Source organism: Ursus americanus, chromosome X (assembly GCF_024610735.1).
Source record: "Ursus americanus isolate L20-20 chromosome X, mUrsAme1.1.p, whole genome shotgun sequence".
Taxonomy (NCBI): Eukaryota; Metazoa; Chordata; class Mammalia; order Carnivora; family Ursidae; genus Ursus; species Ursus americanus.
The window spans coordinates 1665896-1681078 of NC_142164.1; the positions used below are offsets into that span (position 1 = coordinate 1665896).

General features: G+C 56.7%; 1 protein-coding gene across 1 annotated transcript in view; it reads right to left on the reverse strand.

The window, feature by feature from the left end:
* Window positions 1-9776, reverse strand: part of ATP2B3 (ATPase plasma membrane Ca2+ transporting 3) — a 63698-nt gene extending 53922 nt beyond the window's left edge. The window contains exon 1 of the mRNA XM_045802408.2: window positions 9580-9776. The gene's annotated coding sequence lies outside the window, so the exon portion shown is untranslated. The remainder of the gene's footprint in view (window positions 1-9579) is intronic.
* Between the last annotated feature and the right edge of the window lie 5407 nt (window positions 9777-15183).

Genomic DNA, 15183 nt, shown 5'->3' on the forward strand with positions numbered 1-15183 from the left:
ACACTTGGGACAGCACATAGGACAGAAGGGGGATAGGGCTAACCTCAGGGTTGTATCCTTAAAGGGAAGGAATGTCACCAGCTGCTTGACTCGCCGGCCATGCCTCCCTGTAGTCTCCATGACCTACCAAACGCCCACACCTCCGTGGGCTCCCTGGGACACGTGATGACCTGGAGCTGCACTCCCTCTCACCTGTGTATTGGACACTGTCCTGGAAGTTCCAGTGAAAGCAGCAGACAGAACCATGAGAAGATTGAAGAAAGAGTAACAGTCTGGTCACAGGCAATACCAAGCACCTGGGCTGCATGAAACACTGTTCTCCATGCCGGGGACAGAGTTAACACTGTAACTGATTTGCTCTGTGATACGGGCCCCACTTTAAAGCTGAGGCTGCGAAGGCACAGAGAGGTTGAAGAGCTCACTCAAGGTCACACAGCCAGCAAGGAGCAGAGGCCAACACGAACTCAAGTGGTCTGGCTCCAGAGAATTCTACATTGCTCCTCTGCCAAGTGACTGCCCAGGAAACCCCAGAAAAGCAATGAACACATGATTAAAGCCAATTAAAAGAGTTCAACAAAGTGGCTAGACAGGAAATCTGTCCCCATGAACCTCAGGGCTCGGGAGTGCAGCCACCGGAGTCAGGGCTGGCTGTCCCCATCGGCTCAAGGCAGTCGACCTCTCTGGTTCTCCACTCTTGCATCTGGGTTGGTGTGAGCTCTGAGGACAGGATGCAACCATGCCCGCATACCTAGCAAGGTCCCCAGAGAGCCTGCTTCCCCAGAGGGAAGATGAGGAAGGGAATGCCCCTTGTTGAGTCCTCCATCTGCCACGCCCACCTAACCTCCACCTGCCCTGAAGCCCTGAGCTCTCTCTGAGCCCAACTGGACCCCAAAATTCATAGGTCAGAACCAGAGTCCACTAGTGAGGCCAGAACATTCTGCTTGGTCAGGGGCTGACCCCATGCAATCCTCGGAGGCTTCCCCATTTCTGGGGCCATCCTCAATCTGGCCAGGGCCACGAATCCCTCCTGGAGAGTGCTAGACACTGTGGGAATAGCTGGCTCCCCAGGATGCTTCTGGAGGGAAGTCCACACTCCCACATGGGTGGCTCTCAGATCACCAGGTGCCCCTGGGTCACAGAGGGAAGTCGGAAGCCCCTTTCTGGCTGGGGCCTTGGAGTGTCATTATGGGGGTCACAACTCTACCCTGGGGAAGGTAGTCATTTGTTTCCTGCCAGAGAAGGCGAGAGCTGGAAAAAGAGAGTGCGAGAGAACAGGAGAGGAGAGCTGATGGGCAGGAAGCATAATGACACTAATTACCCAATTACAGCGGCTGCTCAGGAGAGAACTGCATTGCAGCAGGGAGCCTGAGCCAGCCGCCCCTTCCCCCCATACTCGTGGTCTGGCACACTGGGCCCACACCCCTCCCGCTTTATCCCACGAGCAGTGGGCGGGTAGTGTGGTGAGCGGGGCCTGGCCTGTGGTCTCAGGAGTGGCAGGTGGGAGGGGACCCAGAAACACCGTGGCTGGCTTCTGGGGCATGCCTCCAGCCCCCAAAGGGGCAGAGAAAATACATGAGGGGTCTGGGAGGTAGCAGATCCCTGTCCTCCTGGCTTTCATAGAGGACACAGGGGTAGAATGAGGGGTGCCCAATCCCAATCCTCCCCCAGGTCTCCCCAGCTCTGTCTGAGGTACCACACTCGCTGCCCCCCCCACCAGCTTCTGATCCCCAAAGCCAGCAGCAAGCCACTGGAAGCACCCAAGGCCTAGACAGGTAATTAAGGAAATTATAGGCAGCTGATAGCCATGGGACACTGCAGGCCCAGGGGTGACTAGACAAGGAGACCACTAGGAAACACATGCGTCCCCCTGGGCATAAGCTCCACAGGGGCCCCATTGTGGGTCCTGGTGGGGAGAGGCTCTGGTTTCTGGAAACAGGCTGAAGCCCTTGGGAAGAAAGCCTTGGGGAGACTCACTGGGTCAAGGTCGGGGCCAGGAGGACCGTCAGGGAAGACGATCCACTTCCCTGTGGCCAGTAAGAGTCTGGAAGACCAGGCACCAGTGGGGGATGGGAGATGTGTGGGCAAACTTAGGCTCCACCCTAGTAGGACCCAACTTGGTTGGAGGTTAGAGCCAGGTCCGTAGAGCCAACACGACGTGGAGAAAGAGCTGACTAGGACCATCACCATATGTGGAACTTAGGCGCAGGTCACTCTGAGCACTTAGGAAAGACCTTGGCCTTGGCCGTTCCTTTGGGAGGGGAGTGGCAAGGGTGCTGGGTGAAGCAGAGAAGACATGTTCAGACTGAAGATGGGAGTTGAGCCTGGCTGGCCTTCTGTGACCCAGACAGCAAAGTCCTCACGCCACCGGCTAACTTTGGGGGAATACGTGCTGCCGAACGCGAACGCGCTGATAGAGGAGAGTGTGATGGACAGGAAGGGCTATCAGCAAGGCTTCCAGGCTCGGCTCTAGCCCCCTTACTAACCCCGACCGGCAACTAGGGCAGGACCTGAAGGTCACCAAGGGCCTGGCTGCCATCTCCTGAAAGTTCAAGCCCGGCCAGGTCCTGAAAGCCTATTTCTGGCGGAGGACCCCAGCACACAAAGCCAGAAGGCATTTCCTGTAAAGCCCTGAGAAGACACCACAAAGATCTGGCAGGCCCAGGAAGTGCCAAGAGGAATGGAGGGGTGGTGCCGAGGCAGGAGGGCCCCTCTCGTGTTGGGACATCTCAGCTGTGACAACAATGTGGTGGGGTCTGAGTCTCCCCCCTTAGCATACCCCACACCACAGCCCATCGGCTAAGGAACCAGGGGCCATGGGAAGGAGGAACCAAGTGGGGATGGGAGGCACCCTGCACTGGCCTGTGCCTACGCCCATGCCCCACGCTCCTGTCCCGCTGCAGGTGTTGGGCCAATCAGGTTACGAGCCTTTCTCTGACCGCAGGGGCCACCCCACTCACAGGGCAGCAGTCAGGGACCCCAGCAGCCCGAGGAGCCCAGGCTGCCTGTCCCTGGACTGAGTGCCTCCCTCCTAGGCCTGTGGCTCCAAACCAAGAGTTCTCCCAGGAGGACCACAGCCGAAGCCTTTTGAGGGGAGGGGTGTCAGGGAAGGTCCCCTGGACCTGGCGTAGCAGGTGGAGGCACCAACGTGGCCCGGGAAGCACTTGCCCCGGCAGTTCCCCACGCTGTGCTCCCATGGTGCTGAGCACTTTCTGCCGGGCTGGCGGTCACATCCCATGCCACCATCGAGGCCCATGCCGGCGATCATGCAGATGGTGGTTCAGCAGAGAGTCGGCTGCTCCACGCGCCTCGGCTCCCATTCAGGGTTTGCACCAAAACGGCAGCGTGCACGGCTTCCCAGGGTTGGGATGGTTCAGGGACTGCTGGTGTTCCCGGGCCACTTAGGGGGAAAATGGACTGCGTTGGCTCTTTCGAATACTCCTGCATTTGGGGCAAGCCAAAGACATGACTCCCAAAGAAAAGCAAAAAGACCGGAGCCCTGTCATCTGGGTCCCGAGTCCCAGCAGCCCGGGTGAGGGCCACCGATGGTGATTCCCACATCTTCCTGTCCCTTCCTGGCTTGCCAGCTTTGTTTTTCTGTTTCTAACCAGGAGGCTCCTGTGCTCCCGGGCTGTCTGGCTGTCCTCAGCTGTGAGCCTTTGCTTCTGATCGCACTCTCCTGCCCACACTCGCCTCCCCCTGTGTGTCTCTGTGAGGAAGACCCACAGTGTCTGTGGAGAGCAAAGGAGGTCTGTTTTGCTTTAAGATTACTAAAGTGTGACCTGTAGGTCAGGTATTAAAAGATGCAAGGTGTGAGCCCACAGGCAGGTCTGCAGAATGGGACAGAATCCACATCAGAATCCATCCCGACTAAGGACACAGTAGCTGGGGGACAAATCATTTGATAAAAGAAATGGGGATGATGGGTTGGCCCTCAGGAAAACAATGTACCTTAGATCCTCACCTCATATTATTCCCCAAGACAGATTTCTTTTGGATGAAACAGGGTTTAGTAAATCATGGCCCAAGGGTCAAATCTGGCAGCCAAGCGTTTTTGTGAATAAAGTTTTATTGGCACACAGCCACGCCCATTTATTTCTGTCCTGTCTGCGTTTGGGACAGAGACTGTGTGGCCTGCAAAGGGGAAAATATTTACTATCCGACCCTTTGTAGAAAAAGCTTGCCTACCCCTGAATTAAAGGGTTAAATATCTTTAAAGTGCAACCACATACACACACACACACACACACACACACACACACACACACACATGCACGCACACATGGACGCACATGCAGGGCAAACTCAGGAATGGATAGCTCTCAGATTTTTGTAAGGGATTTTGTAAGCCCAGAAGCAATGGAAGAAATCACAAAAACATGTGACATAGAAAGTGTTTATCTTGTACATGAAAAAATTCAAAGGCAAAGAACAAAGAATTTTCAAAATCACTTGCAACAAGTATGCTAAGTTATCAATATCGTTCATGTGTAAAGTTTATCCAAACCCACAAGAAAAACACTAGGGTCTCAATAAATAAAGGTAAGGAAAAGACAGATCACTAAAAAGGAGAGAAATACAATTAAATAAACATGTGGGAAAATGCTCACTCTAGATACTGAAGAAGATATTTTGGACCTAGATATTTATGCCAGGTTGTTGGATCACAATATCTAATGCTGGCAAGGCTTCAGTGAGCCAATCTTTCGGATGTACTGAAGAGCCCTTCTGGAGAACAATTTGGCAGAAGGAGCTTCTGTCTGGGCGCTCTCTCCTCGGGACGCGATGAGCATTACCCACCAAGGTGCTCCGCAGAGCTTCACGTATGACAGCAAGACGGGTCCGAGCGCCTGGACCGCCACAAATAGCCAAATAATTAAGCGAATTATAATCTCTCGAGAGAATATTATTCAGCCATTAAAAATTGTAATTATAGCCCTGAGGACTGCCTTGATACATCCTGGGTGCTCGATAAATTTGTAGCTCCTTCTTCTCGCGGTTCAAGTTCTTTCTTTCTTTTTGCAATAAGCACTTACTGCTTTCAAAATCTTAAAAAATTAAACTATATCCGTTTTGAAAAAATTCGTTTAGGAAAGGATTATATTAATAAAGAAAATGCTTATGTGAAGTAAAAAATAGATTACACAATTGTGCCCATGGTATAATTACAGTAATGTGAAAATAAAAGGCCTATGCAAAGAAAGAGGAGAGGAAACCAGTCCAATAAGATGGAAACACTGGCTTGCATTCTGGTGATAGGATGGAGGGGGGTTCCTATGTCTTCTACTTCTCTGTGTTTTATGAATCTTCTATAAAGAGCATGCATGTTAAGAGCGTTATTTTTAAATGGAAAGAAATAAACATTATTTGTTTATTTTTTTAAACCCAAAAACCTCGCCCTTCTGAGCCGAGCTGCTTGGCCCCGCTGGCATGTTCCAGGTGAGCGAGCCTGAGGCACATGGCAGGAGCCTGATCAGAGGTCTGCTCCCAGAATGAGGTGCTCTCTCGCCATGTTTGTGGGTACACCTGCGCCAGCCATTCACAATGGTGGCAAAGGCCCCCGACTCTCCAGGGGACAGACAGGCTGCCCAGAGGCATCCACACCCACTTGACCCACTCCTTTTCAAGGAGCCTTGGGGGTATAGGCAGGGCAGTGAGCTCAGGGTCAGAAGGAGGCCTGGAGTCTGCACTGGCTCTGAAGTTGTGCTACATGACAGAACCTTCTGGAATGATGGAAATGTTCTCTATCTGCCCTGTTTGATACAGTAGCCACCAGCCATGTGTGTCTACTGAGCACTTGAAATGTGGCTAGTGAGACTGAGAAACGGAATTTTAAAATTTGCTTAATTTTAATTAAATTACCACTTGTGGCTAGTGGTTACTGCATTGGACTGCAAGGCTAGACAGGGCCTCAAGGTTGTTGCTGCAGGAAAGAACTTCTCATTTGAATAAAAGGGCTCCCTTTTTCTGAGGGACCCACCTACAGAACCCAAAGCAGACTCAGGACCGCTTTAGATAAGGTGCTCCCCGATAACACTGACCTAGCACCCCACCCACCCAACTCTGATTTCAACCCAAGTCTCTGGAAACCTCTTGTGTTCCAGTCCCCAGAGGTGGGAATCAGGAGAAACCTCCAGCCCTTTCCTCCCACCTGGACCTTTCCACTTCATCCCGTAGCTCTGGTTTAGTGGGTTCTGCCACCTACTCAGCCATGTGACCTCGACCTCATCCCCTCCCCAACCTTGGCAATCCAGGACACCCAGCCTTTACTCCTACATCTGAGATCCTTTTTCCCTCCATCCTGGTGACGTGTGACCTCAAATCCCGCTCTCCAGGCGGTACCCCAGGCCACCTTCCAGCACCTCCCACCCAACAGAAGGTGCATAGGCAGGGGAGGGCTTTCCAGCCAGGCTCCACTTGGCCTGACTTCTGCCAGCTTAGGCAGTGCAGGGAAGAGAGGAGCAGTGAGGAGCCAGAGCCCCAGCTAAAGAAGCGGCCTTCTGGGAAATGATGGGGTTGGGGAGGAGACATCTGCACATTTCAGGTCTTTGCCTGCCCTGCCCAGCAAAGATACAGCCAGAGCCTGGCTCCCGGGCCCATCTCAGAGATGGCACTGGTGAGGCTCCTGGGCAGCATGCTGTCAGATTTGAGCGTCTGCCTTTGGTGCCACAGCCCAGGTCCCCGTCTATCAGCTGCCGTTTACATACACTGAGACTGCTCCTTCGTACCGGTGACCTGGAGGGGCCACACAGACTTACTGAACAGTCGATCACTCCCCAACTTGCTTTGGATAGATAGGAATTCACGGTTTGTCCATTTCCCTCAGTGGATAGATGCAAGGTCTTCCCAGGGCTAGGAGTGCCCTCGATAATCAGCTCACATGTACAACTAATGGCCTGCCTTCCAATCTTGGTTTTGCCACCTGCTGGCTGCGTGACCTTGGGCAAGTTGCCTAACCTCTCTGGGCCTCAGTCTCCTCATCTGCAAAATGAGGATAGTAACAGCCCTCGCTTCATTTGGTTGTTATTTCAATGAAGTGAGGGGATGTCTGTGAAGCTCTGAGAAGATGAGTGCCATTACTATTACTGATATTATTTAATGTACTAGTAACCTCTGATGGAGATAGCAGCCATCAGTTTAAAATTGGAAGGAGGGAGTGCAATGGGAATAGCCCACATACGTGCTGACAACTTGATCTGCAAGTGGGAGGAGGAAGCTGGGCCTGGCTTTGCTGGCTTCAAGAGAACCAGCTGAAGCTCAGCTCTCAAAACCCCCAGGGACCCAGGGCACTCTTGTCCTGTCCACTGGGAAGGCAAGGGGCCCTTCTCTATAAGCCACGCTGGGGGAGGCGGAGGGACCGAAGCTGACCCCAGCACGCTTGGCTGCCTTCCTGGGCTGGGAGAAGATGTTCTGGGATGGAGAGTGCTCACTGACTCAGGGCCTGGCCTCTCCCCACTCGCTCACAAATGATTCGACCTCCAAAGCTCCAGCCCAGAATCCTGAAATGTCAGCGGAGTCTCTGAGACCCACCCCTCCCCTCCCCAGGCCTGGAGCAGGGAAGGGACTTGGCCAAGGTCACAAAGACCATCAGGCCCAGAGCTGGCAGTGAAATAGAGCTCCTGGCTAGGCCAAGACGCCTCCTACCAGCCTCCTTCACCCCTCAGGGTCCGGCTGCAGCATCTCTGCTGCTTATAGCTCTCTCCCCAGTGCGCTCTTAGCCTTGGGGGCTTCCTTCCCCAAGGAATGGCTTTCCTTCTGGTTCTGCGCAAAGCCCCCTCCCACGCCACCCCAGTTCCATCTGCCTGCGTTACCCCCCCAACACACACACACTTCTGTGCCAGAGCTGCCTGCCCCTTCGCTCAAACCACCTGGCAGTGCTGGGCAGGGACCAGGTTGATTTGATCAAGACTAGCTGTGTCCTTGGCCGTCCCTCTCCTCCAGGCCAACAGCAGGGACAATCAATGCCCTGGGACCGAAACTGCCCAGCCCCTTCCAATTGGCTCGCTCTCTAGGGGCCAGCACCACCCGTGGACACTCTGCCAGGCTAAGGCCCTGGCAGCCCCCCAGCCCTCTTCTCTGTGGGCCAGTTCTGGTAGGGGCTCCCAGCACCCTACTCACCAGCCACATGGCCTTGGTTTCCTCGACCGTGAAAGGGGGCAATGCAAAGAGCGGCTTGCATGTGGTATTGACCAAGAGATTCAGCCGGGGGAGGGGGGTTCAGGAGTCTGCTCAGAATGGTGCTGGGACATGTGGGAGGTGCTTTGCCCCACTAGGCTCCTGGCAGTGCCCCCAGCCATCCACCCATCCAGTCAATGTAGGGCCAAGTCCCTTCCCCTCTGGGGGCCTCAGTTATCCCAACTGCAAAATGGGAACGAAGAGCCCAGACTTGTTTCCCTCCTCAGGTGATTCGGCAGATTCAGTGAGGTCAAGGTCGTGAACGTGCCACACAGAAACCTGTGCCCACTCTGAGTCAGGCCTGTGCTGGGCACTCAGGTGCTCCCTCCCTTAAAATGCTCACGGACTAGTGAAGGGTTATGTCGGTGGAGGGGGCACAGAGGTAGTGGGTGAATGAGGGGGATGCCTTCCAGGCTGGGAGCCAGGGGAGATTGGGATGGACTCGACCCTGTGGCCAGCAGGAAACCACTTTAGGTCTGAGGCTCAATGACCTCATCTTTGAAATACCGAGTGGGCCCACTCACCTGCCTGGCCCTGGGGAGTGTCAAGCTCCTAGTTGAGGGGTGCTGGCCCTGTCCTGCCCCTTGAGGGAGTGTTTCCACACATTCTTCTAACCCCTTGCTAGCCCTCACCCCAAGACTCCCTACATATCAGACCTAGGCCATGCCTCTACCCTGCCTGCCACCCCTCGTCAGCTGGCAGGCCGCTAAGCCTGCAGGGGCCAGCAGAACGAAAGGGACCAGGTCCTAGAGAGAGAATCTGACCACCAATTCCAGAATCCTAAACCCAGAGAACACTGAGGCCCAATAGGAGAAGCCATCTGGCCAAGGTCACGCAGGTGAGGAGGGGGAGGACAGCTGTGCATGGAGGGATGGAAAAGGAGTTATCCAAGTGTGGCCAGGGAGGCTTGTTGGCGCTGCCCCGGCCAGTGGCAGGGGGTCTGCTGGGCAGCTGTGTGGGCGTGCGGGGGACAGTGTGGGAACGCGTGAGGGTTTCTCAGTGTGTTGGGGGAAGATGACACAGTGTGAGGGCGCGGGGGGGGGGAAGGGGGTGTCAAGAGACTCTGGGAAGGTGCGTGCAGAGCAACCTGGCTCTAGCCCAGGCCCCCAGCGCCCAGGCTGTGCCCGCCCAGGACCCCGCCCGCAGCCCCCGGCGGCCTTTTTTCCCCCCTCGGCGCAGATGCGCGTGCGCGCGGGATGCGGGGCGCGGGGCGCGGGGTGCGGGGCGCTGCCTGCCGGCCCAGGGCTCCCGGGGTGACGCGCGGCGCCGCAAGGACACGCAGGCCGGACGCGGGGCGCAGGTGCCGTGGGCGGGGACCCGCGTCCCCCCACCTGCGGGGCCGCGCCACCTGCTGGGCCGCCCGCCCCGCCCGTCCGCCCCTGCCTGCGCGCCCCAGGCACCACTTACCGGGTCCTGGGCACGGCCGACGCCGTGGCCTCGGCTCCAGCGGCTGCTGTCGCTGCAGGCGGGCGCCCTGCGGGCAACGATCCGCTCCAAGGACGGAAAGGCCCGGGCACAGGGCGGCCTGGCCGGAGGCGCCGGGCGCGACCCTCCGCGGCAGGCGAGAGCTGCGGCCGAGTGCTCCCCACGCTCCGCACCGGCGGCGGCGGGCGACGCGGCGCGCTCGGCTCCAGCCGCAGCTCTGAGCGCGGAGGGAGGGAGGGAGGGAGGGAGGAGGGAGGGGAGGGAGGCAGAGAGCGGGGGGGGGGGGGGGGAGGAGGAGAAGGGAGGAGGGAGCGGGCGCGGGGGGCGGCGCGCCGCGCGGGGGCCTCGGGGCTCCAGAGCCACACTCCTGGCGCTCGCCCTTCTGTCCCCCAGGATGCGCGCGCGCGCGGGGGGGGGGGGGGGCGTGTGCCTGTCCTTCCTGGTCTGCCAGTGCCCCCTGAGGGCGCCAGCGGATGAGAGGTGGGCTTGGCTGGAGACCTGCGGGCCCCGGCACCTGGGAGCTCTGAGAAAGAGCGATGAGCATGTGACTGGGGCACCCGGACTGCTGCTCCCTCTCAAGACCCCTGTCCTCTGGGTCCTGTCCCTAACAGTCAAATGGAGTGTGGAGCTGGGTTGCTGATTTGAAGCCTGGGGGTTATTGGGCCCCTGTGGTTTCCCAGGGGGTCGTGATACTCTTGAAACTGCCTGCTGTTGGGAGTATGACAACTAAGAGCATCTTTGGGAAGGAAACTGGAGCTTATGACAGATTCTCAAAGTTGGTGACCCCAAAAGGTTATCCCATAAACACCATTACACAGGATACAGAGGTACTGCATACAGATGAACACCCAGAGACAGATGCACAGGGACACATACATTCCAGACACAAGTGGAGACAGACACACAGACAAACCCCAATGCAGAGAAGACCCCTACCCACCAACACACACAGGCACATCCATGGACAGAGACCGAGTGTGTGCCCACAGACACCCCGCAGCCAGGTGGAAGCTGGCTGGCCCATGCCACTCATCTTTAGGGTCCCAAGATTCCCAGTTTCAGGGACAGTGGGTGCCTCCAAACTCAGAGGAGGCCTTTGCCACCATCTGTGAACATCAAGCAGAAGTGCGAGGGGGCTGACTCTGTAAGAAAGAGAAGTGACAGGCCCACAGGAAGCCTCACCACCTCGGAGCAGGCAGGGCTCGGAGCCCAAGAACGTGGCAGGTAGAAGACACTTGGACATAGCCACAAATTCTTTCTCGCCTTGGACAAACGGGGCCCCAGGGTGTCCTGTGTGCAAGGCCCAAGCGGGGCACTGGGGACACAGCAGGGGCCACAAAACGGAGAGCTGGTAGGCAGAGTGAATGTGTGGTCATGAAGTTGGGGTAAGGGCCCTCAGGGAATACTGATGGGGGAGACAAAAGATGGTGCGGGGGGGGGGGCTCAAGGAAGGCTTCTAGTAGGAGGCGCTGTTGTGACAGAGACCTAGAGGACGCAAAGGGTTGGCCCTGGGCCAGGGGACTGTCACACCTCCCCAGAGTTTGTCTTTCCCCCAGGAAGCAGCTGGGCTCTTGAGACCTGGTACCTCTCAGTCCAGGCAGAGGCCACAGGCACACTCACACACGCACACACACACATGCTCACTCCCACACGTTGACATGCTCATATATGCTCTGTCACACACACATGCTCACTCCCCCAAACTCGCTCACACATTCATACATGCTCAATCGCACTCATATTCATACACAAGGTCATATTCACCTAGCTCACACTCGCTCACTCACACACTACACTCATGGGTCACTCATGCATGCTCACGCCAACCCATGTTTGTGTGCGCTCACCAACCAACATGCACACGCTCACTGCCAATGGTTCAGACATAGTTACATACTGTCACACTCACACACTTATACACGGTTATTCCCACATACCTAGTCAACCGCATTCACACTGACTCATGCACAATTATTTACATATATTCACACTCACACCCACTTTCACCTATTGAGTTATGCACACTCATATACACTCACACTCTCAGAGCTCTCACACACACAGCCTCACACGGTTGTTCACCCATGCTCTTACACCCTCATTCTCACACACACTCACATGCTCACTCACACATACTCTTACACACTACTGATGCACGTTTCCTGGCTGTTTGCTCTTAGAGAGCTAGCAGGTTGTCCCACAGGTGGGGGGTTGCCCCAGTACAGCGGGGGCAGCTGGCAGCAAGTCTGGCTCCCTTGGCCCCACAGCAGCCCCAGAGCCCAGTCTGCCTGATGCACTGGGCCCAGAATAGGGAAGATAAGAGCTGGAGCGAGTCCCCTGATTGCCTGAGCATCTATTCGCGAGCTCGGTGTTGCCCATGGAGCCTCCTGTCATGTGAGAGGCAGCCATCTTGGAGTTGTTCTTGCTGTCCCACACTCAGAGGGGAACCAGACCCCACCTGAAGCCAATTGTGAAGCTGGGTGGGCCTTTACCCTGGCTAGGAGCTGGGGTGCCAGCCCACCTCCCAGGGCATCCACACTAGGGAAGAGGAACCCTGAGTGGTGGGAACACCTCCCGAGAGCCTGTGGCCTCTTCTACCCCACAGATTGAAGCTGGGTCCCCCCTCTTGGTCCCCCGCAGTGTGGCAGGCTTCCTGGAGTCTGGCCCAGTGGCATGTCCTTTGGTCCCAGGCCTGAGGTCCCTGGCTGTAGAGCCACAGGAAGTTCTGGTGGCCCTTACAGGAGCCTCCCTTGGGCAGGAGGTGCACTCTCTGGCTGATAGCAAATGTTCAGTTATCGGTCAGCCTCTTCGCAGCCATGTGTTGGCAGCTGGTGGGGGGATAGGAGTGGGGAAGAAATGGGTGCTGAGTGGGAGGGGAGAGTCTCACACGTGCAGGCTTGGGAGTGGCTGAAGAGAAGAACTAAGACTCCCTTGGGACTGTGTCACTGCCTCCCTTCAGGGACCAGGGGACCTATTGATTGCCCTTGGGGGCACGTTCATTTTGCCAATGGCTGCTGGCCACATGGGGGCATCGGCACCATCATGTGAAGTCCGTCCTGCTCCCAGAGCTTGGAGCCGGCTGCCTTGGTTGGACAGTTACGTGAGACCCCCTTCTCCCAGTTATGCATAGACCACCTCCTGCTGGGTTGCCCTTGAACACTGAGGGGGAAGAAACAAGTTGAGGGGAGAAAATCAGAGGCAGGGAACACTCATCACCACCGCTTCGCCTCTTTCCTAGGGGTACTGCCAAGGCCCAGCCCAGGCCAGAGTTGGCTGTACCACACGCCTTTGTGATGAGGCCCGCTATGGCCAAAGTCAGCTGGCCAAAGAGCAAGGTATGTGGCTTCAGGAGAGCTGAAGGGACTGAGCCACTACTCCACAGGGTGTCATGAAAATCCCGTCTCTGGCAAATGGCAATCCCCAAACAGCTAATGAGCTGGGAGAGAGGATGGCCCCCTTTCTGTGGTTCAAAACAGTTGGTCACTAGCCTGTGGCCTGAGGGAGATCTCAGACCTGGGGAGTGAGGGAGCCTGGGTGCCAGGGAATCTCTCCCACTGTCATCGATGGCCCCTGCTCATTGGCCAGCCTTTCTTGGTTTCTCCATCTGTACAGAGGTGGGTGGGGAGAGCTTCTCTAGAAAGTTCTTCCTTACATCAAGCCCTGTCTCCTGTACTGAAAATGGTTAGGGGGCAGCTCCAGGGAGGCCCACGGCTGGGGCTGGGGGTGCAGCAGGGGAAGGTGTTTGGCTGAGTGGCCCAGACCTCCCTGCTTCCCTGTACCCTCCCTTGTTCCTTTCCTCCAGCCCCACACCTAGTCCTCACTGTGCTCTTGCCCCTTCCTGCCCCCTCGGGAGCCTCAGGCCTAGGTCGGTGCCCCTGACTCTTACATGTTAATGGCTCCCTGTCAGCTGTCTCTTCCTGGGGCCATCTCAAAGGCATTCTTGGCCCAAGAAACAAAGCCAAGAAGGAGAGGCCCCCCTCAGGCCCTGCAGCCTTCACACTGTGTAGGAGGAAGCCCACACTCCCTCTTCCTACTGACCACCCCCTCCTTGTCACCTGCCTCCAGCATTCCCCCTCCCCCACTGCCGCATGCTTTCTTTCCCAGGTCTTCAGCCAACCGTCACCGGATCACCACACCCCTCTTCCTGGGCCCTGTAGCTGCCGCCCTCCTCCCCTGCCTGATTTCTCTCCTGCTACTTTTGGTGTGGCTGTCACAGCCTCCCTCTGGGGACAGCAATTCCTCAGCCCAGCCTTGAAGTGGGGGAACTTCTGGCTGGGCCCCAGGGCCGTCTCTTTTCTGAGTGTTCACTTTCTCCCTGGTTGAGAGCATAAACTCTTCCTTTACCCCTCCTCCAAGCCTTGGGGGCCACCGTCCTGCTGGGGCCTCCCAGATCAGTATTCACCTGCGGCCTTCTGGCAGGCTGAAATGCCCCCAAAGAGATGTGCATGTCCTAAGTCCTGGAACCAGACTGGGACCTTATTCAGAAATAGGGACTTTGCAGTTAAGGGTCTTGATGTGGAGAGATCATCCTGGATGATCTGGGCAGTGACAAGTGTCCTTTATAAGAGGGAGGCAGAGATTTCACACACACATACACACACACACACACACACACACACACACACACACACACACACACACAGAGGAGGAAACCGCATGAAGACAGAGGCAGACACTGGAGTGGTAGCCACAAGCCAAGGAATGACCGGAGCCACCAGACGCTGGGAGAGGCAGGAAGGATCTTCCCCTAGAGTTTTTGGAGGGAGCACGGCCCTGCGGACACCTTGATTTGGACTTGTGGCCTCCAGAACTAGGAAAGAATCAGTCTCTGAAGCCACCGGCTTGTGGTCCTTTGTTACAACCTCCCCCGGAAACTCCTACCAGTCCCTGACCTGGCCCCCAAGAAGTCCTGGGTCCCCCCAACCCTGCCTGCAGCATACCTCTCCTGGGACCTCCTAGGCACTTGGCCTCAACAGATCCTACCCCAGAGGTCCTGGAGAGCCAGGGTTCCTCTATTCTCAGGAACAGCTCAGGTGGCCTATGGGGAAGTGGCCTTCTGGGCACAACTCCTCCTGCCGGCCTGGCTCCAGCCTCTGGGGCTAGCTCAGACCCCGGGCAGCCCTATCCCTGCCCTGGCAGCCCGTGTGCAGCAGGCCCCGGGGCCCTTCAGTGTCAGAGCTGCCCCGGGCTCTCTAGGGCTGCAGTGGCTCTGTGCTACACCTGGCGATGGGGCCATGCCCCACATGTCCAGAGTGGGGTTGGCTTTGCCTCTTCCTGCAGTCCCTGCCCTCCCAAGACCAGAGCCCAGAGCCCAGAGCCCATGGGGACGGGGCCTAGAGACCACAGGGGGACCAGAATTGAATGAACACTGCCCCCCAAGTTCTCAAAGCGGCTTCTCCACCCACCCATTCAGGCCCTTCAAGGAGGGGTTGTCCTTCTGAGGGGCCCTGCCCCCATCCCCAGCCATGGTCTATGGATGTCTGGCTGGCTGCCCTTCCGACAAGCCCCAACTTGTTTAAACCCAAGCAGTGGATTCGGCTTAGGCTCCAGCTGGGCCCCGCTATGTCCAGAAGGCACCTGACCTGC